General features: G+C 39.4%; 1 long non-coding RNA gene across 1 annotated transcript; it reads right to left on the bottom strand.

The window, feature by feature from the left end:
• Positions 1–3,085: 3,085 nt before the first annotated feature.
• On the bottom strand, positions 3,086–25,023 carry LOC122239737. Its single transcript, XR_006219145.1, has 3 exons — positions 23,666–25,023; positions 6,715–6,838; positions 3,086–4,291 (listed from the first exon to the last, which is right to left on the bottom strand). It is a non-coding gene; the product is annotated as an uncharacterized LOC122239737 (long non-coding RNA).
• Positions 25,024–25,604: the final 581 nt, after the last annotated feature.

Raw genomic sequence — 25,604 nt, 5'->3', positions numbered from 1 at the left:
AATTGCTACATGAATTAATGTCTACATTCAAAATGCAACATTTTATTCACTCAACAACTTTTTTAAAGGTTTATTTAGGTTTTGAGAGAGAGACGGGGGCGGAGGCGGGGAGAAGAGATTGTGAGTGGGAGAGGGGCAGAGAGAGAGGGAGACACAGAATCTGAAGCAGCCTCCAGTCTCCAAGCTGTCAGCACAGAGCCCGACGCTAGGCTCTAATTCACAAAACAGGAGATCATGACCTGAACTGAAGTCAGAAGCTTAGCCGACTAAGCCACCCAGGCACTCCAGCAACTTTTTTAAATTGACATGTAACTCACATACCATAAAATTCACAACCCTAATGTATACAGGGCAGTGATTTTTAGCTAAGTCACAAGGGACAACAACTATTTATTGAATGCCTACCATGTTCCAGGTTTCTGGTCAATTTGATCTTCATGTACTAGCAGAGTTTTCAAATTACAACATGAAAATTCCTTATCTATACCACATAAATCAGGCAATGTTGGAATAATTCTTAGTTCCTGACCAGAGATGAATTTAGCCAATACAAAAAATGAAATATGCTTCCAGAGTTAAAGACAATTCAGAGTACAATCAAGTTTTGTTTCCCCTTTGGCATAGTCTGCCTTGTTCATGAACCTAGATTAAATCTCTGTTATCACCTGGATAGATGTGGAATGGTTTATAAACAGGTAGAATGAGATCATAGAATTTAAGGGCTGAGAAGTGCCTTAGAGATCACCTATATCCTATATCTCCACTGAGAAAATCAGGGAACCTAAGACCAGAGAAGGTTAATGACCAGCTCAAAATCACAAACTCAGAGCATAGCTTTCAAATTCTTACCTAGTGCTTATTTCTCTGTAACAGTTTCCCAGCTGCATTTCTTAGGGGCCCAGGATTCTTGAAGGAGCCAACAGGACTTCCAGGACGACAGAGAGGTAGCTGAGTGGAAGAACCTCTGCAGCCCTCCCTTACCTTCAATTCTACCATCTTTACTTTTACTTCCTTGATTGCCTATGATTCTAAACAAGTTTTTGTTTAAAGATAGCTTCCCTGCTAAAAAATAAATACATTTAAAATTTTGGAAATGCTTAACACCCAAAAAATAAATAATCTAATTTAAAAATGGGCACAAGACATTAATAACATTTTTCTTTTTTTAAAAAATGTTTATTTGTTTATTGAGAAAGAGAGAGAGAGAAAGAGAATGAGAGGGGGAGGGGGAGGGGCAGATAAGGAGGGAGAGAGAATCCCAAGCAGGCTCCATGCTGTCAGTGCAGAGCCTGACATGGGGCTCAATCTCATAAACTGTGAGATCATGACCTGAGCCAAAATTAAGAATCGGAGGCTTAACCAACTGAGCCACCCAGGCGCTGCATGAGTAACATTTTTCTAAGGAAGATGCACAGATGACCAACAGACACATGAAAAGAAGCTCAACATCACTCACCATCAGAGAAATGCAAATCAAAACTATAGTGAGATATTACCTCATACCTGTCAGAATCACTAAAATCAACAACATAAGAAACAACAGGCTCTTATGGCAAGGATGTGGAGAAAGGGGAACCTTCTTATACTGTTGGTGGGAATGCAAACTGGTGCAGCCACTGTGGAAAATAGAATGGAGGTTCCTGAAAAAGTTAAAAATAGAACTACCCTACAATCTAGGAATTGCACTAGTAGGTATTTACCCAAATAACACAAAAATACTAATTCAAAGGGATACATGCACCCCAATGTTTACAGCAGCATTATCTACAACAGGCAAACTATGGAAATAGCCCAGGTGTCCATCGACTAATGAATGTATACAGAAGATGGGGTATATATACACAATGGAAAATTACTCAACCATGAAAAAGAATAAAATCTTGCTATTTGCAACAACATGGTTGGAGCTAGGGAGTATTATACTAAGTCAAATGAGAAAGTCAAATACCATATGATTTCACTCATACGTGGAGTTGAAGAAACAAAACAAATCAGCAAAGGGAAAGAGAGAGAGAGAGAGAGAGAGAGAGAGAGAGAGAGAGAATGAAGGCAAACCAAGAAACAGATTCTTAACTATAGAGAACCGATGGTTACCAGAGGGGAGATGGATGGGGGGGATGGGTTAAATAGGTAACAGGGATTAGGAATGCAATTGTGATAAGCACAAGGTGACGTATGGAAGTATTAAATTATTATATTGTATACCTGAAACTGATACAACACTATATGTTACTTAAGTGGAATTAAAATAAAAACTTTAAAAAAATAAAATAAATTTTGGAAATGACTGAAGTACTCCATATTGTCCAGAGGAGGTATGCACCTTATTACTGCACACAGTGTAAATATTCTGCCTAGAAAACTGCTCAACACCACCCAAACACTTAAGAGGTTTCTTACTAAATGATATGTTTTACAAATTGCTCCTTTTTCATGCTAGCAGGATTTTAAAAATATATTGTGCATATTTGAAAGTCTAAAAAGGAAAGCATTTTTTCATTTACTGACCTCATGTTCAGGTACTGAAACTACAGAAAACAAATACACATGGGGAGATGATTGTATTCATTAACTGAATGTAAATATACATGAAAAAAAACCCAGATTCCTGACTATAATTTCCATAGTATTAATTAATCCGAATTGAAAATAGATTAGCATCTTCCCAAGAACACTTGATTTTTAAAAGAATTTATAAAGGCTTTAAAGTCTAATTATGCCTAAAGGAGCAATATAGACACTTTGCCAAATAGTTTACTCCAATATATACTCAGTACTAGTATCGTACTTCTATTAATATAGTATTTATTTCCTAGGGGAACCAGTTTTCAAGGAGTACAAAAGGCTGATCTGACACTTAGCGTGACCAGCTGAACTAGGGGGTAAAAAGAGGGGGGTGAACACAATAGATTACCAAAACTCTGAAAATCATGTCAATAAATTGTCTTCTGTACACTTTGATACTTTCTAGGTCACTTAGTATATTAGTTTTCCCCAAGAAAGTACCACAGATTGGGTTTCTCAGAAAACAGAAATTTATTTTGAGTTCTGTGATGCCAGAAGCTCAAGATCAAGGTGTCGGCAGGGTTGATTTCTTCTGGAGCCTCTCTCCTTGGCTTGTTGGCCATTTTCCCCCGAGTCCTCACACGGTCTTCCCTTCGTACCCATTTTCAAATTTCCTTTTTATGAAGACACCAGTCTTTTTGATTAACTTAATTCCCTCTTTTAAAACTTTATCCCCAAATGCAGTCGCATTCTGAGGTACGGGGAGTTGGGACTTCAACGTATGTATTTTGGGAAGGCACAATTTAGTTCACAATGCTTACCATGAAGCAATAAATGCTGCTGGTAAATGTTTAACAAGCAGCTCTCCAAAAAGGAAAGGTCCTGTATGGTAGCATTTGTTAGTTTCTATGACAAAAATTCTCCCACCACAGCCTATTTCAAGCTACCAATGTGATTTCTCTGAATACAGATTTGGGAAGGGATATGCCACAACACAACATTTTTAAAATTATTTCTGCCATAGAAATATATAGACATAACTAACCTTGAGAGAGAAGGAGTCAACAAAAACTTTTCCGTATAGTGCTAGGTAGTAAATATTTTCGATTTGCTCACCTCTTGTGTTGTAGGAAGAAAGCAGCCATAGGCAGTATGTAAACAGAAGGTCATAGCTGTGTTCCAGTAAAACTCCACTTTCCCGTTGGCCTTTGCCTGGTGATACGGACTTGGAGAGATCTAGTGTTGTAATTGCTTCTTCAGTAGCTTTCAATCAGCCCTCCTATTTCAGCCTTCCTTCCCATCCCCTGGATCAAGTTCTTTGGCTACTCGTTGCTGGCACACCTGAGCCTTCTCAGACTAGATCAGTAGGACAGACATGGAAGTGCACTACTTCGATCTCCCTTCAAGATAGAACTTGCAGTTCAGCTGCAATTAATGCCATTAAAGTAATTGCCTCTACCTGCAGCATTTTTGAGTTTTGATACAGCATTCCAGTGGAGACAACCTCTTCTCTGGTAGCCCTCAGCCAATGACTGAGCATGGCAATCACACTAGGGCACAGCCATTTCTCCCAATGTAGGATTTCCCCAACAGGCAATATTTGTTCCAGAGCTCCATGTCGTGTTGCGTGAGCTTTTGTCAGATTTGTACCATAATCTGAGAGCTTTGTTTCCCGATGCTGCTGTCTTTCCATTTACCTTTCTTCCAATAGACTTCCTGTACAACTAACTTCATGTCATCTTTTTCTTGGAACACTGAAGGCGGCACAGTTGATAAAAGGTGTCGTCTGAGAAAGCAGTAGATGGGGTTTGGGAAACTAAATCAGAACTGTCCCACTGTCAATGAACCTCGCCACACATGGTATCTGGGGCACGGAGAGGCCCTAGGAGAAATGTGGTGGCCCAGTTATGCCAGTTGGCGCTAAGGCAATTATTCTGAAGCAGAGGAATGCTATGGCTGGGGCAAAAATTTCAGGCAATTCAAAAGTGTGTGTACATGTAGGAACAATACATACAAGGTCTTATTAAGTTGCACAAAGGCCTACAAAAGGTTAATGAAAACCAGAGAGCAGTTAACCAGGTGAAAACTCACTACTTCACTAGTAGCTTCCAAAGTCACTCTTATCCTCTACCCTGGGAAAACAGAAAAAGCTTGAACAGCAAACTCAAAACTTAATTAATCAAGAAAGTTTTAAAACAATTGAAGCCAAGGATAGGTAACTTGTTGGACAACTTGGGACCCTGACACGTGGGATATGGACAGCTGTGCGGATGCCCCCAGAGATTCTGGCTGCTGAGACTCATCTGAACACTCAGAGCCTACGTATGCTCCCCACTTTTCTGATTAAAAGTTAGCACTCCCTTCAGGCAGAAAGTTACTATAGTGAGTGGTTCTGAACAAAGCAAAAGGAGGCTCTCTCAGAAACTTACCTCACCTTCTCTCATGGCTGCCATACCAATAACTAGGGTTAAGTCATAGCATAATCCACATGGGAATAAGCTACCCCTGATTTATATCCCAAAGAAGAGCAAGAACTAGTCAGCATATACTGATAGCAAACAGAGGAGTATTTGGGACTGGATTTTCAGAGTGCTTCATCAAGAGAGCTAGAACATAAACTAGACAAGGCTGAGCTTATTGACTTGGAAGCATTCTTGGAATATGGGATTTAACACCCTGGCAGGGGCCCAGGGGGTGGTGCAAACCTCCTGTTAGGATGGTTCCTAGAAGTCTGGACAAAGTACTGGTATGCTGAGAGATGTTGAAATACCTGAATTGCCATGGCAAGCAATGGAGGACGAGATTTAAAAAATCAGAAAAGTAGATACATTATTGAGGCCAGGAGCCCACAGGGAAGATTATGTTCCATGAGAGAGGTCAGAGGATACACCATTCACCAAGACATTGGGCATGCCCAGGTAAGAGAGGCATTACCCTTACAAAGAAGTTCAGTGACAGCTTGCCTTTAAAGGCCAGAGTTCATAATAGGTGATATTATCATAGAACTCGGCTTATTAACAGCAACAGGAATGTTGGGACCCAAATGCACAATAGATCCAGAAGACAAAACTTAATGCTAGAAGTCAGGGTATTCACAATTATCCTAATAACTGTCAAAACCAGCATTATAGCCAAAGGAGTTAACCTGGAAAGAGTTGTAGAGATGTTTTCTAGAACTCAGTGTTCCTAGGGGGAGAAATTGATGGGCAGTCAACAAGGATACTGCCTAATATATGTAATCAAAGAAAGCAAGAGTGGATGAAGATACTTGGTCATAATAGAAAAAAAAGTCATGATCCCTTGCCCAGTTCCCAGATCTCAGCTCATTTTCAGGCCCAGAACCTGTTGATTATGGAGGCAGCCAGGTCCTGGAGGAAAGGACTCCACAATACTATGGAAAATAGATATTATACTGATTCTTCTAGTTAGTCCTTCTCCCAAAGGAACCTCGGCCATTTTCTCAGGTGACTGAACATTAAGGAAAAGGAAATATCCAGACATTTCAGGGAAAATTGGACATAGGGTATGAGTTGACATTGATACTTGGAGACCAAGAGTGTTATCCTGGTCTCCCCATTAAAAATAGGAACATATAAAGGCCAGGTAATAAATGTAGTCTGGGACAAACCTGGGCTCGCAGTGAGTACAGCGGGTCTGTGGAAACAGCTAGCGCTCTCATTTCTTCAGTCCCTAAATGTTATGAGTATGATTGACATATTCGGCAGTTGGAGTAATCCCCACATTGGGTTTTAGCTCCTAAAGCAAGAGCTGTTACAGTGGGGAAGGCTAAATAGGAGTCTTGGAAACTAATACCCCGTTCACTTCTGACTAAACTACAACAAAAACAAAGCAATATATCATATTTTGGGTACAGATGGTAAAGATGAGTGCCACTCCTAAGGATCACAAGGATGCCTGGGTGGTCGTCTGTAACGGTTAATTTTATGTGTCAACTTGACTGGGCCACAAGGTGCCCAGATATTTGGTTAAACATTCTGGGTGTGTCTGTAAGAGTGCATCTGGATCCAAATTTCCATTTGAATAGGTGGACTGACTAGATTGTCCTCCCCAATGTGAGTGGCCCTCATCTGGATTTATTAAAGACCGGAATAAAACAAAAAAGGCTGAATAATGGAGAATTTTCTCTGTCTGTCTTAGAGCTGGGAATCAGTCTTCTGCCTTTGGACTCAGACTCAGACTTGAACTTACAATATCAACTCTCCTGGGTCTCAGGGCTTTGGACTAGGACCAGAACAATACCATCAGCTCTCCTGGGTCTCCAGCTTGCCAAATGCAGATCTTGGGAATTAGTCTCTAAAGCATGAGCCAATTCCTTAAAAAAAAAAAAAAAAAATTTAAAGATATATATATTTATCTATCTCCTATTATTCCATTCCTCTGGAGAACCCTAATACATGGTCCCTATCATATCTCCATTTAATTCACTTGTCTGCCCCCTGCAAAAACTGGGTGAATCCTGGAGAATTATCATATACCACCATAAGCCCAAACAAGTAGTAGCCTTGACTGCAGCCCAGGCTTGGCCTGTCCCTTTAATAGAGCATATTAATATGGCTTCAGTTACAAAGTATATGGTAAAGCAAACTGAGCACAAAATCTTCTGGAAGTTTATGCTATTTTACTTTTTTTTTTTTTAATAGTTGCCTCACACACACACCTCATTTATCTGAATATTCTTGGCCAGTTGTCTTTCAGGTTTTCAAAATCATTCCCAAAATTTTTGTAGAAAATTGTTTCCCTTCTTAGTTCACCAGTTTATGTAATTTTTTTCAATGACTTAACTACAATAACAAGTACAACTAGCATTAACAGCCTTCAAAGAACAAACACATAATTTAAAATATGCAATTCAACTTATAGGAGCAGAAATGTATATTGCACTAGAGTAGCTTACCACCTATAAGCCTTTAGAAGTTCAGCGTGCTGATGACAGCAGTCAGTGTGTTTTACAGAGGGAATGGAAAGGGTGGGTTCTTCATTCCAAGGAGGTGTAGTGGATTTAAGATTAAGTGGCCCTCAGTTGTGATTATGTTTATACTCAGAAAGGACATGATTCTCCTCTCCTTCCTAGAGCCATGTATGTGTATATGGTGGGGGCGCAGATGAAATGAAAGGCAGTGGTACAGAAATGTACTTTTGGTCTTTCCAACCCTAAACATATCTGATCTTATCCTTTGCCTGCCCCAGACCATTGCTAGTTCTCATTGCTCTCAAGACAAATAAAAACTCCTTTAAAGTGCTGTGTAAATCCCTTCACCAGCTCGGAGTCCCTGTGTTTTCAATCATATTTGTACCTTTTTCCACTTCCCCCACCGACCCTCCTGCCCTGCCAAAGCAGAGGGGATCATGCTTTTCCACTTGCTTATGACTTTGCCACTCAGTCTAGAATGAAATTTTCTTTCTTCTTCAGGGTGACTATATCATTTACTGTCCAAACTGGTACATACTTGAGAGCAAAAGGGGACACGAACCAGGTGGGACAATGGGAGAAAATACAAAAACTGGGGTAGTCAATATTCATTATGGGCCCACTGATTTCCTCACTTCTGTGATCTCAGTGCCTAACACTCAGAGGATGCTCCAAAAATTTTGGTTGAAAATTGATTATATATTCTATGATCTTCTCCTACTGCTGTTTTTTATTTTCCTCTAACACATATAGAAACTGTGTGAATTATCGAATGTGCCCTTTCTTCATGGCAGCAAATTCCAGACTACATAGCAAGAGGACACAGGCTGGATTTCAGCCACTACTTTCCTCTCACGCGGGCATTTTTCTGTAGTGAAAAAAAAATTAGATGTGTCTCCAATTATTTATCCTATAGAAAAATTAAGTGGTTGTGGGAGATACTGAAACACTCCACTAAAATATATGTTAGACAACATTTGAAATCTGGATGAGAAAAGATGCAAAGTGAATTTGTAGTAAGAGGAGGAAAGTATCAAATTATCCATCTAGAATTTTATGCAGAGTGAACAAGAGAGCACTGTGAAAATCTATAGGGGAACGATAAATTTGCTTCACATTGAAACAGGAAAATATTTTACAAGAGGAGCATGGGGCCATAATATTACTTAGAGAAAGCATACTATCAGTATCAAACTAAAAAAAAAGAAAAACTGATACTCTTATTGCTCAGAAACAGGTTATAACAACTGTATACATAAAATGCTCATTTTGTTCTAAGAAATCTTAACAAACAAGAATTCAGTATTGTTTGGGTTGTTCAATACTTCTGCAGCATAGTACATACATTTAGAGATATTATCCACTGGGCACTTTAAAAACAAACAAACCTGCTAACTTTTTATCTTTTAAGAGCCTGCCTTTTTTTCTATGTGCACTCTCTATACCCCACTCTTCTATTACCATTCTCTACATCTAGGATGTCAGATACTTTGGTTAAAAAGTAATTAAAAAAATCATTTTTTTAATGGACTCAGTTTAAAATTCTACACTTTAGGGTGCCTGGGTGGCTCAGTTGGTTGAATGTCCGACTCTTCAGCTCAGGTCATGATCCCAGGGTTGTGGGATCCAACCCCGAGTCAGGCTCTGTGCTGAGTATGGAGTCTGCTTGGGATTCTCTCACTCTCTTTCTCTCCCCCTACCCTCTACCCCTCTTTTCTACTCATGTTCTCTAAAATAAAATAAAAAATTCTAAACTCCTTTGGTTCTTTTTGAAAAAGTCTAAAAAATTAAAGTACATGGTTAAAAAAATGAAATATTTTTGATGGACTAACAACTAAAAGAATAACCGATGCCTCCTTTCTCTTCTCTTCATCTCTGGGCCCTGAGGCAAACACTTTTCAGGTATTTAAAGCTGTTTCTTCTGTTAACAAGCCCCATTTCCTAAATAATAGATATTAAAAGCTATTTTATTTCTTTATTTACATATTTTAGACAATGTCTCTTCACTTGTTAAGAGACTTATTAAGACAAACCTGATAGGGCAAAGGACACCTGCATGGTTCAGTTGGTTAAGTGCCCAACTTTGGGTCAGGTCATGATCTCCAGTCCTGACACGGTTTTGTCAGGTAGGATGCCTCAACTTCTAGTAATAGCAATCCACCTCATTTAAGAAATAAGAACTGCACTGATTTCCACAATTGGAAGCCCAGAGTTTATTGTGAACCCAAGTCCACTTCCAGTGGCACTGGCTCCATTTCTCTGTGGTTCCCTCAGTTCTATTATCCTCGGTATGATGTCCCCATCCTTAGACTGCCTCTCCTGTGGAGGTAAATGGGTTGTAGGAATTCCTGGTTTCACATTAACACAGCTGACATCCAAAAGAAGAAAGAGGTCATTCTCCGATTTTTCACATTAAAACAAAGAAATCTCTTTTTCTGAATATCTAGACAAACCCCCGATAGACCTCTACTACAAATTGGGTCATATGTTCATTCCTGAACCACTCCCTGTAATCTAGGGGATGCCATGAATTTATTGGCTTCAAACTGCCCATCCACAGATTTATTAGAGTAGCAAGGGGAATTGGATTACAATAATTGATTTCATCAGGATGAGCTCTAAAGGGACTACATGGCCACTATGCAATGGGGAAGGGTGGAATGGATGTTGGATCAGCAATGCCAACTTCCACCATAGGCATTTAGCACTCACTTACTACATCCACCCCCTACCACTTCAGGAGGATTACATTGCCGTATGTATTAAAATCCCTAATAGTGTCAACTTCATGATAGCCATGAAAAAGATGGCAAGAGGGTACTACAATTTTATTTCCTTTCTGTAGAATGTTTGTTTTACCTGTAGTTTTTAATTGCTTTTAAAAATCCTACCAAAAAAAGTTACTTTTAACATATCCTCAAACTTTTCCAAATGTTTCATCGTATCAACTGATCAGGAAGATTATCCTGTAGTAGGGGAGAAAACAATAGGCCAGTAACACAAGTAAAATGAGGTAACTGTAAATCCTAATCACTATTTGTATGAGGAAAATAAAGAAGAGAACTAGCAAAAGTAACTGAGGAAAGCCTCTTTAGAGAATGCTGTTTAGAGGGCCTCTCTGAGGAAGTGACATCTGACCGGAGACCTACAGGATGACGGATAGCCTGCAGGAGAAGAGCTGAGAGAAGCATTCCAGGCCTAGAAAGGACAAGAGCAAAAGCCTGCAAGTGGAGAAGAATTTGGCAGGCTTGCGGATAGAAAGGAGGCCAAGTGGCTGGGACATAATGAGTAGGGGGGAGAATGATGGGGTAAGACTGCAGAGCTAGACTGAAGTGAGGTCATGCAGGCTCTTGGAAGACCATGGAAAAAGGTTGGATTTTTCTGAAAGGGTGTCAAACAGTGGAGCAATAGGATTTACTTTACGTTTTTAAAGACGCTCTACGGATTCTTTGTTAAGAGTAGATTCAGAGGGTGGGTGGGATAAGAGCTGAAATGGAAGTATGAGAATAGGCACGATACTGGCTGCCACTTCCTTCCTCATAGCAATTCTACAGACTGTACTCTTTATACTATGTTATTTATTTATTTATTTATTTAATTTTTGTTTATTTATTTTTGAGAGAGAGAGACAGACAGAGCATGAGCAGGGGAGGGGCAGAGACAGAGGGAGACATAAAACTCAAAGCAGGCTCCAGACTCTAAGCTGTCAGCACAGAGCCCAACGTGGGGCTTGAACTCACGAACCGCAAAACCATGACCTGAGCCAAAGCTGACTGAGCCACCCAGGTGCCCCCATCCTATGTTTTTTTTTTTAAAAAAAGTTTGAATAGTGTTGAAAATGTTTAATCAGCTTTATTTATTAATGACTAGATGTTAATTTAACTATGAAGACAGAAAGAACATCAAATTTAAAGTACTTGTACTTGTTTGTCTTATTCATTTATTTCAGATGAATCAGGTAGGCTCAGCTACCATCTTCTCTGGAAGTTTTGTTAGTGACATAAATAAAAGGATAGTGTCATGTAATTTTTACTTACATTTCTCTAATGAAAGTGATCTTAACTAGTCAGAGTAAAAAATAGGTGATCCACCATATTAAATAATATTAAGAAAGCATAAAATCAAATTGATTTTTAGTTTTTCTTTTTAAGTAAAGCATTTATGCCTTAATATGCTATACCAAATCTCTAAATATTTCACATTTCAGGGTGAAAAATTAACATCTATGGAGAATTTAAAATGTGAAATGTGTGCCTGGATGGCTCAGTTGGTTGAGTGTCCGACTTTGGCCCAGGTCATGATCTCATGGTTTGTGGGTTCAAGCCCCACGTCGGGCTCTGGGCTGACAGCTCAGAGCCTGGAGCCTGTTTCAGAATCTGTGTCTCCCTCTCTCTCTTCCCCTCCTCTGCTCATACTCTGTCTCTCTCTCTCTCTCTCTCTCTCTCTCTCTCTCTCAAAAATAAATAAACTTAAAAAAATTTTTTTTAAATAAAATGTGAAAAGATAGAGAAGCTTCTGGCTAAATGAGCACTTTTACTTCCTCAATGTTAATACAAAAATTAGTATAAACAAACAAATAATTTGAATGTGAGTGCTCACTCTATTGAACTCAAATTAGATTCCTTGTTTATTATTATGTACCCTCTGGCCTTATGGCTTTGTCCTCTCTCTTCCTTCTGCATGGAATGCCCCTGCCCCCGCCAAATATCTGCACGACTCTCTGCTTTACTTTATTCAGTTTTTGGCTTACATAGCTATGACCTTATCAGAAAAGCTCTCTGTGACCTTGTTTAAAATACCATCTCCATCACCCTCTATCCCTCAAAATGCGTATTTTTTTTCTTCGCAGCCCTTACCACTACCAGATATAAGGTATGTGTAATTTCTGGCTCCCCACACAGGAATACAAGTTCCAAAAAAATGCAGAGACTTGGATTTTTTGTTGATTGCTGTATGTCAAACACCTAAAACAAAAAGCACAATATGTATCTGTTTCACATACAGCTGTTGAATAGAATGTGTCCCTATCAAAATAGGACCTACATTCTTAGCATTAAATGAGTCTCTGCTGTATTAAATTAATAATGACTCAACTATATTCTTTTCAATGGAAGACTTTCTTTGCCCCTATATAGTGAATCCCAGGGACAGGCTCTGGGGCATGTCCTCCTTGTCTCCAAGAATATAAGGTCCTCTGAAGCTAATGTCACAGCTCTATCACTGGTCAGCCCTCCACAGCTGTCCACTTCTAGTCATTCTGTTATTTATTGACCGCTTTATTTCCTGGTTTATTATCCTATTTCCCCTTTCCAACACTATACGTAGTCATTCTCAGTGACTTTCAAGTATATTTAGATGATCCATCCAATGGCATAGTCTCTTAGTTCTTTTGTTACGTTTTTGTTTTTTAACCTCTATCATTCCTTTTTGTTTCTTTCTTAGGATTTCCAACTCTCTCCGTACATTGCCCATCTGCTCTTTTATGCTGCCTACTTTGTTCATTATTATTCATTGTATATTAATCATAGTTGTTCTAAATTCCTCATCTGATAATTCCCAACAACTCTGCCATGTCTGGTTCTGATGCTTACACTGTCCAAGTTGTGTTTTTTTGCCTTTTGGTATACCTGGAAATTTTTTCTTCATAGTTGGACGTAATGTACTGAATAAAAGGAATTGCAGTAAATAGACTTAGTGTTGAGGTGTTGGTGGAGGAGAAACATTCTACAATCAGGTGATTAGATCTTAGTCTTTTAGTGTCCCTAGGTCTCTGAACTGTGAACTGGGTTTCTCAGTTTTTTTCTGTCCTCCTGAGGTGGGACAGGATGACTAGAGTGGGTAGGAATTGGGTGTTTCCCTTCCCCTAGGTCAGTTAGGCTTTGATAATAGCCTAGCAAGTTAGGTAGGTGCTGGTTAACTAGTTTCTCCTGAGGGCAAGCCTGTTTTAAAAGAAGAATGATCTGAAGTATGTTCAAATGGTTCTTTCCCCCTCCCCCTGTAGAAAGCACAAGGGAATTCTTGTCAGATATTTACTGTGGGAACCTAGTCAAGCTCTTGGAGGTAAATCTCACAATATTTGGGTAGGCCCCTCTATGACTGGGTCCCCTGATTTTGTAGCTCTCAGAGTTGTCTACACGAAGCCTCCAGCAATTCATCAATTACAGTTCAGACTTTTCTAATCTGTGTATTTGTTTGTCTCGCCAATCTTGGTGGCAGAGGTTTGTCCTGTGTTGTCCCTTCTCTTCCTGATCCAAGAAGAGTTGCTGATTGTATAGTTTGCTAGCATAGAGTGGAGACTTCCAAGCTCCTTACACATGGAACCTTCATCACTTCCAAAGACCATTGCCAACCTCAGTTTGTATCCTGGACTAATCCTGGACTGTGTAAACACTGATAACTGTACTCTGTGAAATATCAATTTTGAACATCCTTTTTGGTCCACTACTTCCTATATGTCCAGCTCACTTTAGCTTGGCTGTAAGTCTTTAGCTTCTTACAGACCTCCAGTTCATTGACAGCCTCCTTCACTCCCACTGCTTTTTAATTATCTATATTCACTCTTACATTTATCCAGCTTGGATTTCATGTTTTCATCATACAACCATTCCTTTTGAAGTGAAATCAACTGCCTTGGTTCCCATCTCTCTGTTGAGCTCATTTCACAAAATCTGAAATCTGCTTGATTTCAATTATTTGTTTCTTTGTACAGAGACCCAAGCAATTTCATAAATAATACAATCAGCTAACTCATTTCTCTTTAAACTCATAACCACAGACTGCAAACAAACATCCAAGATAATCTGGCAGTCCTACTATGCTTCCCTAGGAAATTCGTCTTTACATCCTATAAGGGGAAAATGCCATATATATATATATTTTTCCTATCATGTCAGACTCCTTCACTTTTACTCATTTTCAGCTGATGATCTATTTCCATAAGTCATGGTGAGTACAGAAACCATCAGACAGGATTTACTTCATTTTCATTATAACAAATATTCAAACCTCTCTGCATCTGCACGCACCTTCTCAGCCTTCTTTCCTGTTAAAATGGAAATAGTGTCATTTTCCCAATCATGGGCGACTGTAACTCTTGACACCTATATTTTCTCTTCTTCTCAGTGTTGCTTCTTCAGTTATTCTGTCTACAACACATCATCAAACTTTCATTCTCTGCTTATTATTCATGCCAGTGTACCAACATATATCAGTATTTTCAACTAAAAAAAATGCTTTGTTGACTTATACCATCCATTACCACACACCTTTTCACAACAAAGGTTTTATGTACACACACATACACACACACTTTTTTAGTAAACAGTGATATTGAATGTTTATGGGAAAAAAAATAGCATCTCCCTCTCCCAGTCGTCTCCACTCTGAAATACCTTCAACATTTCTAGCGCTTTGATATTTATCTCCACATTCGACTCCAAAAATACTTGTTTGCTATTTACTGATATACTTAGATTCTACTGTATAGCAAACAAGGTCCTCAACTCAAATGTTGTTACTCTTCCATCCCAAATTAATCTTGATTCCACCTTTTCTACATTTCAAAGATACTCTTCTAATCCTCACAGCTATTGTATACTAGAATAGCTTTATAAGTGGAGAGTTAGAGCCATTTTCACTTTTGCTACTATTATCCATTTTCTACATAGCAGCTACAATTTTGTAGAAAGTAAATCAGATTATGCTATTCTTTGGTGTAGAGCCTTTCAATAGCATCTTCTTGTGTTTGGAATTAAACCCAAATGCTTTCCAGAGACGACAAGGCTCTGGATCAAAGGAGGTTCCTTGAATGTCTTTTGAGTCCATTAGCAACTTAACTTCTCACACACTATGCTACAGCTATACTTGCCTCCTTTGGTTCTTCACATAGAAGAAACCCCTTCTTACCTTACGGTCTTTGCACCTGTTCTTCTTCCTGCTTTTCCCATGGTTCTTCATACAATAGGCACTACCTCATCCTACCAGTAACAGCTCAAAGAAGCCTTCCCTGACCACTCTACTTCTCTTTCCATTTAAGTGTTTTTACTTTCTCTGGCGTTACCTCACCTTTCCCCTACAAAGCCCATCCCAATTTGTAAACTTGTTTCCTTAATGATCTCTCTTCTTTCCCTCCCCAAAAGTAGAATATCAACTCCAAGTGAGAAAAAAACCCATGTCCATCTTAACACTGCTTTCCATGTACCTACCACAAGGATAGGCATAGAAAGCGAACTTAAGAGGGATGCTTGGGCGGTTCAGTCGTTTAGGCCTCCGAGTTTGGCTCGGTCATGATCTCACGGTTCCTGAATTTGAGCTCTGCGTCGGGCTCTGTGCTGACAGCTCAAAGCCTGGGGCCTGCTTCGGATTCTGTGTCTCCTTCTCTCTCTGCCCCTCTCTTGCTCACACTCTGTTTCTCTCTCTCTCTAATAAACATTAAAAAATTAAAAAAAAAAAAAGAGCACCTAAGAAATACTTGAATAGGGGCACCTGGAAGGCTGTCGGTTGGGCGTTCAACTTCGGCTTAGGTCATGATCTCATGGTTTGTGAGTTCCAGCCCTGTGTGGGGCTCTGGACTGACAGAGCCTGGAGCCTGCTTCGGACTCTGTGTCCCCTTCTCTCTCTGCCCCTTCCCCTGCTCACACTCTGTCTCTCTCTGTCTCAAAATAAATAAATGTTAAAAAAAAAAAAAGAAAAAGAAAAAAGAAATACTTGAATTCTGCAATATGGGGACTAAATGTAAATTCAACTAGTTCAACTAAATTATATATTATATCCAGCAGGAATGGGATAGTAAATAGGCCCTTGAAATCTTATCAGGCATGAGCTAATAGACACACTTCCTAGTAAGTTATTAGGAAATCTGGCTGCAACCAATTTGTATTCTCATTTACAGAGTCTTCCAGGGCCACCCCTGACAAGGGACACTAAGGTTCTTCATTTGGGTCAAGGGTGCCCACTTCTGGCTGGTGCAGATTCTTTTGTGCTGGAGAATGAGAGGTGTTTGAGGGGTTGAGGTAGTCTGTGGTCTGAGTCTACTATGGGGTTTATGGCATGCAACCTGCCAATTTTCTTTCAGGGAGATTTGTTTTGTATTTAGCTAATGCTGAAGACCTTAGTGGGTCAGGTTTCTCCTAAAGTTGTCAATTCTTCTGGACTTCTGTTTCTTAGCAACAGCTGTGATTCTGCCCATCCTCATTGTTCTGAGTTAGCCTCAAAGCAAACAAGAGGAAACGTTTGCATGACAGCTTGCAGTTTGCCATTTAGTAACATTCCCAGACACATAGTGCATTCCAATCTTAGCAGCTACTGATAGACAATCTAAAGGATCATCACACTTTTGTGAGGCATGGAAGGGGATGGGCAGTGAAAAATGTTTTGAAGGAAACTGAAAAACTGGAGTTCCTTAACATCATTTGCTTCTTCTAGAGTGTTCCATTGCTATTAATAAAATTTCACTTTCTGGAATTCAATGTAAAAACTTCAGTGTTAGAAACAAGGTGGCAAAAAAAAAAAAATGTTGCAATTCAATAAACCCCTTAATTTCTGGAGCTGTTTATACGCTTTCAGACCAAAGGCAAATTGGCTTCCAATAATTGTCCAACGTGCTAAATTTGGCATAAATAGCCAAATTTGGTGCAACTGACTTTCTTCTGAGAACTTTTAGAATTTCTCTTTCCTAATCGACTTTTAAAAACTCAAGTGCATATAGTAACCAATGCACTTGACTTTTTTTTTTTTTAACGTAGCTACAAAATTCTCTAATGCCTTGCCTCAGTGTATATATACTTTGAGTTCTAAGAGACTATTGGAGAAAGCCTAGGTAAAAGATTCAGAATTGTGTAACACAAGCTAACAAGTCCGCATGTTAGGGGAGGAGGTATTGTCTAGGATTCCACCTTGATTCAGTCAGTTTCAGTTTCTCTGAGCTTTGTTATTTTCAATCCCATTCACAGTCAAACTGGAGACTCTTCTAGTTGCAACTGGCAGAAATTCAGTCAAGCTAGTTTAAGGAACGGCAAGAAATTTTATTGTAAGGATAAATTATGATGAAAAATTCAGAGATAGGAAGCAAACTCAATCTTTTCAAGGCAATGAGATCAAGAAATGGAAACCTATCTGGAGCCAAGGCAACTCTTACAGCTGTGTCTGATCTGTCAGCATGGCTTCATGGAAAGCACAGTCTCTGGAGTCAAACTGCCTGAGTTTTATTTTAGCTTCCTCTCATGTTTACTTTGGTCAAGATCCTGAATTTCCTCACCTGTAAGGTAGGGATAATAGTACCAACCTCACATAGAACACTGAATGACATTATAATCTGAGATCATTCTTAGTCTGCAACACAACTCAGATTGAGTTTGTACTGGAGAAAGAGAGGTGCTTGAGAGGTTGGGGTATCTGTGGTCTGACTTGCTGCTCCCAAGTAAGGTAGCCTTGACCTAACTTCTTTTTTCAGAACAGATCAACTGATAAACTTTCTCAACCCCAATTTTATTGTTTTTAATTTTTTGAGAAAGAGAGAGAGAGAGAGAGAGAGAGAATATGAACAGGTGAGAAGTGCAGAAGGAGAGGGAGAGAGACTCCTAAGCAGGCTCCATGCTCAGCACAGAGTCCAACGCAGGGCTCCATCCCATGACCTGAACCAAAATTAAGAGACAAACACACTTAACTGACTGAGCCACCAGGTGCCCCTCTCAATCCCAATTTCAAATTCTCAAGAGAATCTGACTGGTCCAGATGGGATGCAGTTGTCCATCCTAGCTAAAGACGGAGGCATTAAGTTACTTAATACACATATATTTGCTGAAGCTCACCCCTGGATGTCTGTAAATATTTCTCAGTGGTGGAGGATAATGAAATAAGACTAAAATTAAAACAAAACAAATGGTGGATTTTTCTATACTTTTAACTCACTGATCTTCTGTTCTTCCACAGTCACAAAAAAGTCCCAATATCAGTGACTTGCCCAATGTCACATAGCTAATAATGAAGCTGTGGTTCAAAACTAGATATAACTCCAAATTTGAAATTTATTTTCACTAAAGCAATGCATTAGAGTTGTTTTCATTGTGAACCTATTAGATAATAACACTGTATTTAACCAAGCACTTGAGATACAAGACTTCAAATAGTTCAAAATTAGGTTTCCTAGTTTCCTTCCTCAATTTTTTAAAAAAAAATTTAGTATTTATTTTGGAGGGGGGCAGAGAGAGAGGGAGACAAAGGATCTGAAGCAGGTTTCAGGCTCTGAGCTGTTAGCACAGGGCCCTACAGCAGCAGGGCTCGAACCCGTGTACCATGAAATCATGACCTGAGCCAAAGGTAGATGCTTAACTGACTGAGCCATCTAGGCACCCCTCTTTCCCCAGTTTTTAAGAAATGGGGATATATTATATACACAGTAACAAAACTGAAATGTTCAGCTCAAACTTTTTCATGTTTACACTCATAGAATCAGTCAGATCAAGATATAGAAAGAACATTTCCATCATTTCATTTATGCCTCTTCTAATATCCATGCCCTGAGAGGTTACTATCCTTTTATCATCATAGTTTTTTTTTTATCTTGTATAAATAAAATTATATAGTATGAGTTCTTTTATATCTATCTCACTGAACACAATTCCTGTGAGATCCATCCTTATTGTAGGTCTTCTTTTTGACTGCTGGGTAGTATTTCATTGCATAGATATACTTCACTTTGTTCCAGTTTGATGCCATAATGAATCAAACTGCCACGAACATTTGTATACAAAACTTTTAGCAGACACCTACATTAATTTCTCTTGGAAATACACGGGGTAGAAACTGCTGATATAGGGCAGGCGTAAGTTCAGCTATAATGGATACTGCCATCAATTTTCCAAAGTGGCTGTGACCAATTTACACTCCCATCAGCAATAAGAGTTTCAGGTAATCTGTATTTTCTTTTAAACAAGGAAAACAACAGTCTATTAATGCTAGTTACATTTCTTTGTTCCGCAAATGTATTTGCGGGTTGTTTTGTTGTTAGCTACAAGCAAGGCTGAGTTTAGGCTGTCAGAGTAAATCCTCCTTCATTAGCACCCTTACCAAACCACAACTCCACCCGTTTTCACTAAAAATACTACCTTGCTTGTCATCCTTTATAGGAGGGTTTCTCAACAATGGTACTATTGTCTTTTGGGGCGAGATGACTCCTTGTTGTTGGGGCTGTCCAGTGCATTGTAGGATCTGTAGCAGTATTTCTGGCCTCTACCCACTATATGTCAGCAGCACCTGCCATTCATCGTGACAACCAAAAATGTTTCCAGATATTGCTAAATGTCACCTGTGGGCCAAAATTTCTCCTTGCCCCATTAATAACCACTATTGTCAAACTAAGTGTCCTGGCCTCTCCACAGTTTATCTAAACTGTCATGAGTCAATGCAGTGTTAATACAATGATGTCCACAGTTTTCCAGTACTAATAGCACATTGGAATCATCTTTAAAAAAAGGTAAGCTTTTGGGGTGCCTGGGTGACTCAGTCAGTTAAGCGTCTGACTCTTGATTTCAGTTCAGGTCATGGTCTCACGGTTATGAGATGGATCCCTGCACTGGGCTCTCTATGCTGACAGCACGGATCCTGCTTGGGATTCTCTCTCTCTCCTCCTCTCTCTGCCCCTCCCCTGCTGGTGCTACATCGCACAGATGCACTCTCTCTTAAATAAATGTTAAAAAAAAAAAAAAAAAGAGGTGAGCTTTTAAAGAATGCATAGGCCAAGGCTTCACCTCAAAACAATGGGATATAATCTCTTGAGGTAGGGCTTGAGCATTTTTCTTGCAAAGCCACCCAAAATTTCTTTTTGCACAGTTGAGAACTTACTTTATAGCATATTACTCTTCCCAGCAATATATGCTTTAAAATAGATTTGTACCAACAATTTTTCAAACATTAGTAGAGTATGAGGCATACATATATTTGGGGACTAGAAGGCTGCCAGAAATTCTCAAATCACATTAACCACCTATAGCCCCTAAGTATAAATAGTAGTATCTTGCGTTTAGTTCCTGATTGAAAAAAAATATATTTTTTTCTCAGATCAGACTTTTAATGTATTTCCTTTTTTGAATGATGAATATGTTAATCCTTCCAGCTAATTCTTATCCCTCTTTTCTAATCAGCCTGTCTCAAAAGGGCATTTCTCACTGTCTTTGAAACATGTTAAGTCTCTCACCTAAACTAATAAAAATCCACAGCCCTTCCCCCATCATAAGCAAACAGAGCAGTTCATATTTCCTCCCAAGTCAAAGTCAAACCATCTGAAAGAGAATTTTAGACTCAATGATCCAATTTCTTCATTTATCACCTTCCACTCCAGTCAGGCTTCTAGCCCTATTATTCCAACAAAATAGTTCTAAGGCAACAGATGCTTATCGTGTTACTAAGTTCAATGGATATTTTGACTTTATTTCATGATTCTCAATAGTACTATACACTATTTACCTACCACTCTTTCCTTGAAGTACTTGTCTTTGTTCTCCATTGCACAACACCCTTGACATCTGCAACTGCTTATCCAGCTCATCTTCCTCTACTGGCCAAAAATTAATTTAAGTTCTTGACTGCATACTCCTAGGCTGTCTTCCAAGTTAATTTCATGTATACTTAAGACTTTAACTTCTCCACACACACTTAACAGCTTTTATTCAGTCCAGATCTCTCTTCTAAGTTCTGGACTCCTATCTCAAAGACTTAGATGGCTCAGAGGCATCAGAAAGTCAGTTAAATCCCAAATTTATGATCTCCACACCTACCCACCTCCAAACATTTTACAACTGAAGTGAATGCCATTACCATTTTTTCCATTCCATTATGTGTACAGCTTCCCTCCTCCTCCTAACCCTGATTCTAGTTGCATCGGCAAATCCTGTGGACACTTACAAATCTGCTCTCTTCTACCATTAACACTATCAAGTTATTTTTTAGCCTAATTCACTTAAGAATGTTGTGTCTTCCTTGACATGCCACTAATATTTTTTTTAAGGCTAAACTTTCCAATTTGCAAAATAAACTCCACAGTTTAAACTCCTCCAAAAGTTTCCTTTTGTTCCAAGAACCCACTTCTTTACCTAGCTTTGGGCCCTGAATAGCCTGGCTCCTACACAGCTTCATCTCCCTCAGTACTGTCTGTTCTAGCAGTACCAGGTTCCATACCAGTCCAAACCAGAGCATTTCTAAAAGTGAAAAATGCCCATCCTCGGCAAACTGGGAGAGAAGTTGACCTCATTTCTCTGGCCCCAGAATTTTTGCCCATGTTATTTCTTTTACCTGTAAAGCTCTTTACATTTCTTTTGCTTACCTACTTCATATTAATTCTTCAGTTTTCAGAATGTCACTCCTTTGGGGAGACTTTTCTGACCAGGATTCTCCATTATGAATTCTCTTATGATTGATTCTTCATACCATTTTTCTGTTATGATTTCACACTAGGATTGTTTCCTGTACTAGACTTTAACTCTTTAAAGTATCTGTCTTTACTCTATTATGATCCCCTCACAACTCTCCCCCTCCCCCCGCAGAATGGCTGGTATGCAATTTATTGAATAAATATCAACATAATGCACTGGGGACAGACAGCCTGTACTCAAGGAGCTCACGATGTAGTATGAAAACAAATGCTTTATTACAAAGACACGGCTGCACTTAGGATACACAATTTGATGACCTAAAAGGGAGGTGTCGCATAAGGCGTCAGTACAACTGCATGAGGACACTCAACAATCCTTCATGACTTACTTAAACTTGTAAGAGGCTAATTCATAAGATAAACTATATCCATTTACAATGAAAGATACCTTTAGGATGACCTGAAGAAATGTATGGCTAGCGTCATGTGCCTCTTAGGAATGACGGGAGGCAATGCTGGGGTCAGATTGTGAAAAGACTAAATAAAATATGTAGGCAGATTTGTGGTATATTTAAATATGTGTACTTAAATCAGGGGAGCAATTTCATTGGATTTCAAGTCTGAAAGGAAGCCTACAGGGTGAGCTAGAGGAAAAGAAGTAGAGAAATTGAGGCCTAAATAAACATAGTGAGGATTAAGAGAAAGGCTGAAGACAACATACATGAGGTAAAATGGACAATAAAGAATCTGCAGGTGAGGAATGATACAGCATCAATGTACCAATTTGATATTAGTAGCTAAACTTTTTACCATCTGTACACTTCACTTTGAAATTAGAGGAGGTAGAATCTTCATATATACTCCAATGGTTAGACTTTATGTATTGTTGCCCCTTAGTATCACCTCTTAAAACTTTCATTTGAAATTTAACTTGTGATTCAAGAATTTATCAGTAAAAATAACCCAAATGCAATGGCCATAAACATGGCAAATGAGATGTTGGTGGATGTCAGAAAAAATTTCTAAACACTATCCAGAACCTAGAAATTTCTGTGCATCAGAGAAGGGAAGGGAGTGCCCAATATGTATCTTTAGGAAAAAAACTTCCTAGGTACAGACTCCTGCCCCTTGCCCAACGCTGGGAACCACAGCTCCTGTTCTAGAATTTTAATGATTAAGAAAATAGAAAATGTAAATATTCACTATAAGGTGACTTAGAATTTCCTGGGTTCTATTTATAGAGGGCTCTGTAAATTTAAGTATCATATTTGGAAAGCTATTCCTCTGTTTGGCAAGGATCTGGGGGATGATGACATAGGTTTAGATTCTAAGCTATTTTAATACTATTCTGATGGTTTTAGCAGCTTCTCAAACACAAATTCTCTAGGCAACAAGAACATAATTATGGAATTAAAATCCTATCTTGGCATCCAAAACATTTATGAGAAAAACAAGAGTTACCATTGTCTTTATGTTGAACATCTTGCAATTCTGGATGTTTCTCAATCTACCTTCACCTACGGATACCCATCAGTAACTAGTCCCAGTAGAGCATATCAGAATCAAGGACCCACAAAGGGCTATTCTAGATTTTGTAAAAGTAATATGCTTTCCAAAGAATATGGAATTTCTCAAACAGGAAATAATAAAGACTTCCTGGTTGACATTAATTTTCAGGATTTTGCTAGTCATGTGCTGAGATTATCAACTGTCTTTTTAGTACCAATAAAGACAAAGTTTGTTCAAACAAAGTGAACCTAAAAATTTAACTGTGCAGATAATAAATATCAAAAAAATACACTTGCTTTATTTATCAAATAACTTAAAAAACTTAACTGGCAAGAGTGTTCCCATTTTCCACTTACCTTGTTATTTCTTCACATTCTCAACAGTCATTCTAAAATTCTGTGGAGTCATAAAGTATATTATGATTTTACCAGAAATATAAATCTCCAAGGTTCAATATTTTCTTATAAATTTATTAAGTTTTTTTTGCAAAAAAATCCAAAGTGTCTAGTGTTTATATGTAGTATATCACACCCGAATAGCAATCAGTAGTTTAAAAACATTTGCTATATGCTTTCAAAAAAAAAAAGAGTAAGTTCATACAATTGTTTTTGTAAGATAATAACAAATTACAGTACAGTTATAACTGAAGACTTTATTATCTGAATCATACTTCTGATGATTCAGAATGGTTACTGCAATGGTTACTGCAATGGTTACTGTTTTTCTGGGCCTTTTTCTTTTTACTTACCACTCTAGTAATCCAAGAGAGATTAGAGGCACAAGAAGCCCCTATCAATAAGGCATCTTTATATTTTCAAAGCATAATATTAAAAACTAGCAGTTCCTACTTTTAGGGACTTCAGAAATGGATATTTGTTATGATTCTATCATTCTTCACAATCCAGCATTAGAACTATTTAACAACTAGGAAAAAAGAAAAATAAAGAGACTGAGGCATACATCATTTTGCAAATTATGGTAGTGTTACATTTTGTTTTACTAGTCATTAGTATTTTTTTGAGTAGACCATGTGCACCTGTTTGTCCTTCCCTACTCCCAAAGGGTGAATGAATATACTCTTCCATATAATGAACAGGTATTTGGAGATACGTTTTGAGATCTTTTTGAAGGCTTTAAACCAAACTATTTCAACAGCTGGTAGACTAAAACATCAATATTTCCCACAGGAGAAAAGCATTATTTTGGGGATGGAGCTACCGCATTCAAACTCATTTGGCTTGGAAGGGAGGCCTTTGCACCAAATCCAATCACTGGAGAATAGGATTAGAGAGTTTTATCATTAACCTCGATTGATTCAAGACTGATCAATGGACTGGAAATAAAGTATAAAACAATTCTGATTTTAAAAATTCTTTCAAACAGAGTGAAACGGGACACCACCAGGCTTGAAAAGTGTTTCCGTCGACATTTCTAAAGGTTTGTAACAGGCCCGCAGTTACAGTTATGAAAGAAACCGTCAACTAAATTGCAGCAGGTTAAACTGACACAGTTACCAACGTCCCTTGAGTTGTTTTTCTGTTGCGAGTTGGCACCGCACCCTCCACCCCGCCCTCCAGGGACTTACAAAGGTAGTAAAAGCTTTTTACTGAACCAGGCAAGGGATACCCACAAATGAAGAAGAGTTATAGGAGGTCAATAACCCGGTCTCTATTTTTCTCCGTCTCCTCAGGTGCCCCGCCCGTTCGGATCAACAGCCACCCCCCCACCCCCACCCCCCCCCCCACCCCGAAGGAGCCTGTGTCGCAGGTCGCCTAAGCGTAGTAGGCGGCGGGAGGTGACCACAGTTGCCCAACAGTTGGGTTCCCAGGCTGCCTGGTGTGACGCACAGCCACTCCACACCCCTCCGGACAGGCGCTCTGTCTGGTCCGGGAGCCCGAGGGAGATGCGATTCGAGGCTTGGGCAACCGGACCCCACGCAAGACCCTGCTCCCTCCGCGTATCCACCTCGGCCCTCCCGCTGCACCCCCAGGCCCAATGTGGTTTTTAGCATTTCCCTAGCCCCCCTTCCCCCCGGCCGCTTCCCCGATAGCTTCTCAGTCTCTTCGCCGCGAGGTCCTTGCGCAACGTTCCCAGTGACAGCAGCGTCCATACCCGCACGGAGCGGGCCTGCAGCTCCCACTTCCCGGAATTCAATTCCGGGCCTCTAAGGGAGGGCGCCGGAGCAAGGATCAACAGCCCACGGCCGTGGCCAGAGTCCTGCGGCCTCCGCGCGACCGGCGTGCGCGCCCCCAACCGTGAGCGTGCGCGCCTCACTCTCCGCCCGCCTCAGCACCA

The sequence above is a fragment of the Panthera tigris genome, chromosome A1, assembly GCF_018350195.1.
Source record: "Panthera tigris isolate Pti1 chromosome A1, P.tigris_Pti1_mat1.1, whole genome shotgun sequence".
In the NCBI taxonomy this organism is placed as follows: domain Eukaryota; kingdom Metazoa; phylum Chordata; class Mammalia; order Carnivora; family Felidae; genus Panthera; species Panthera tigris.
The sequence above is the reverse complement of the archived record's forward strand: the minus strand, read 5'-3'. Positions and strand labels throughout refer to the sequence as shown.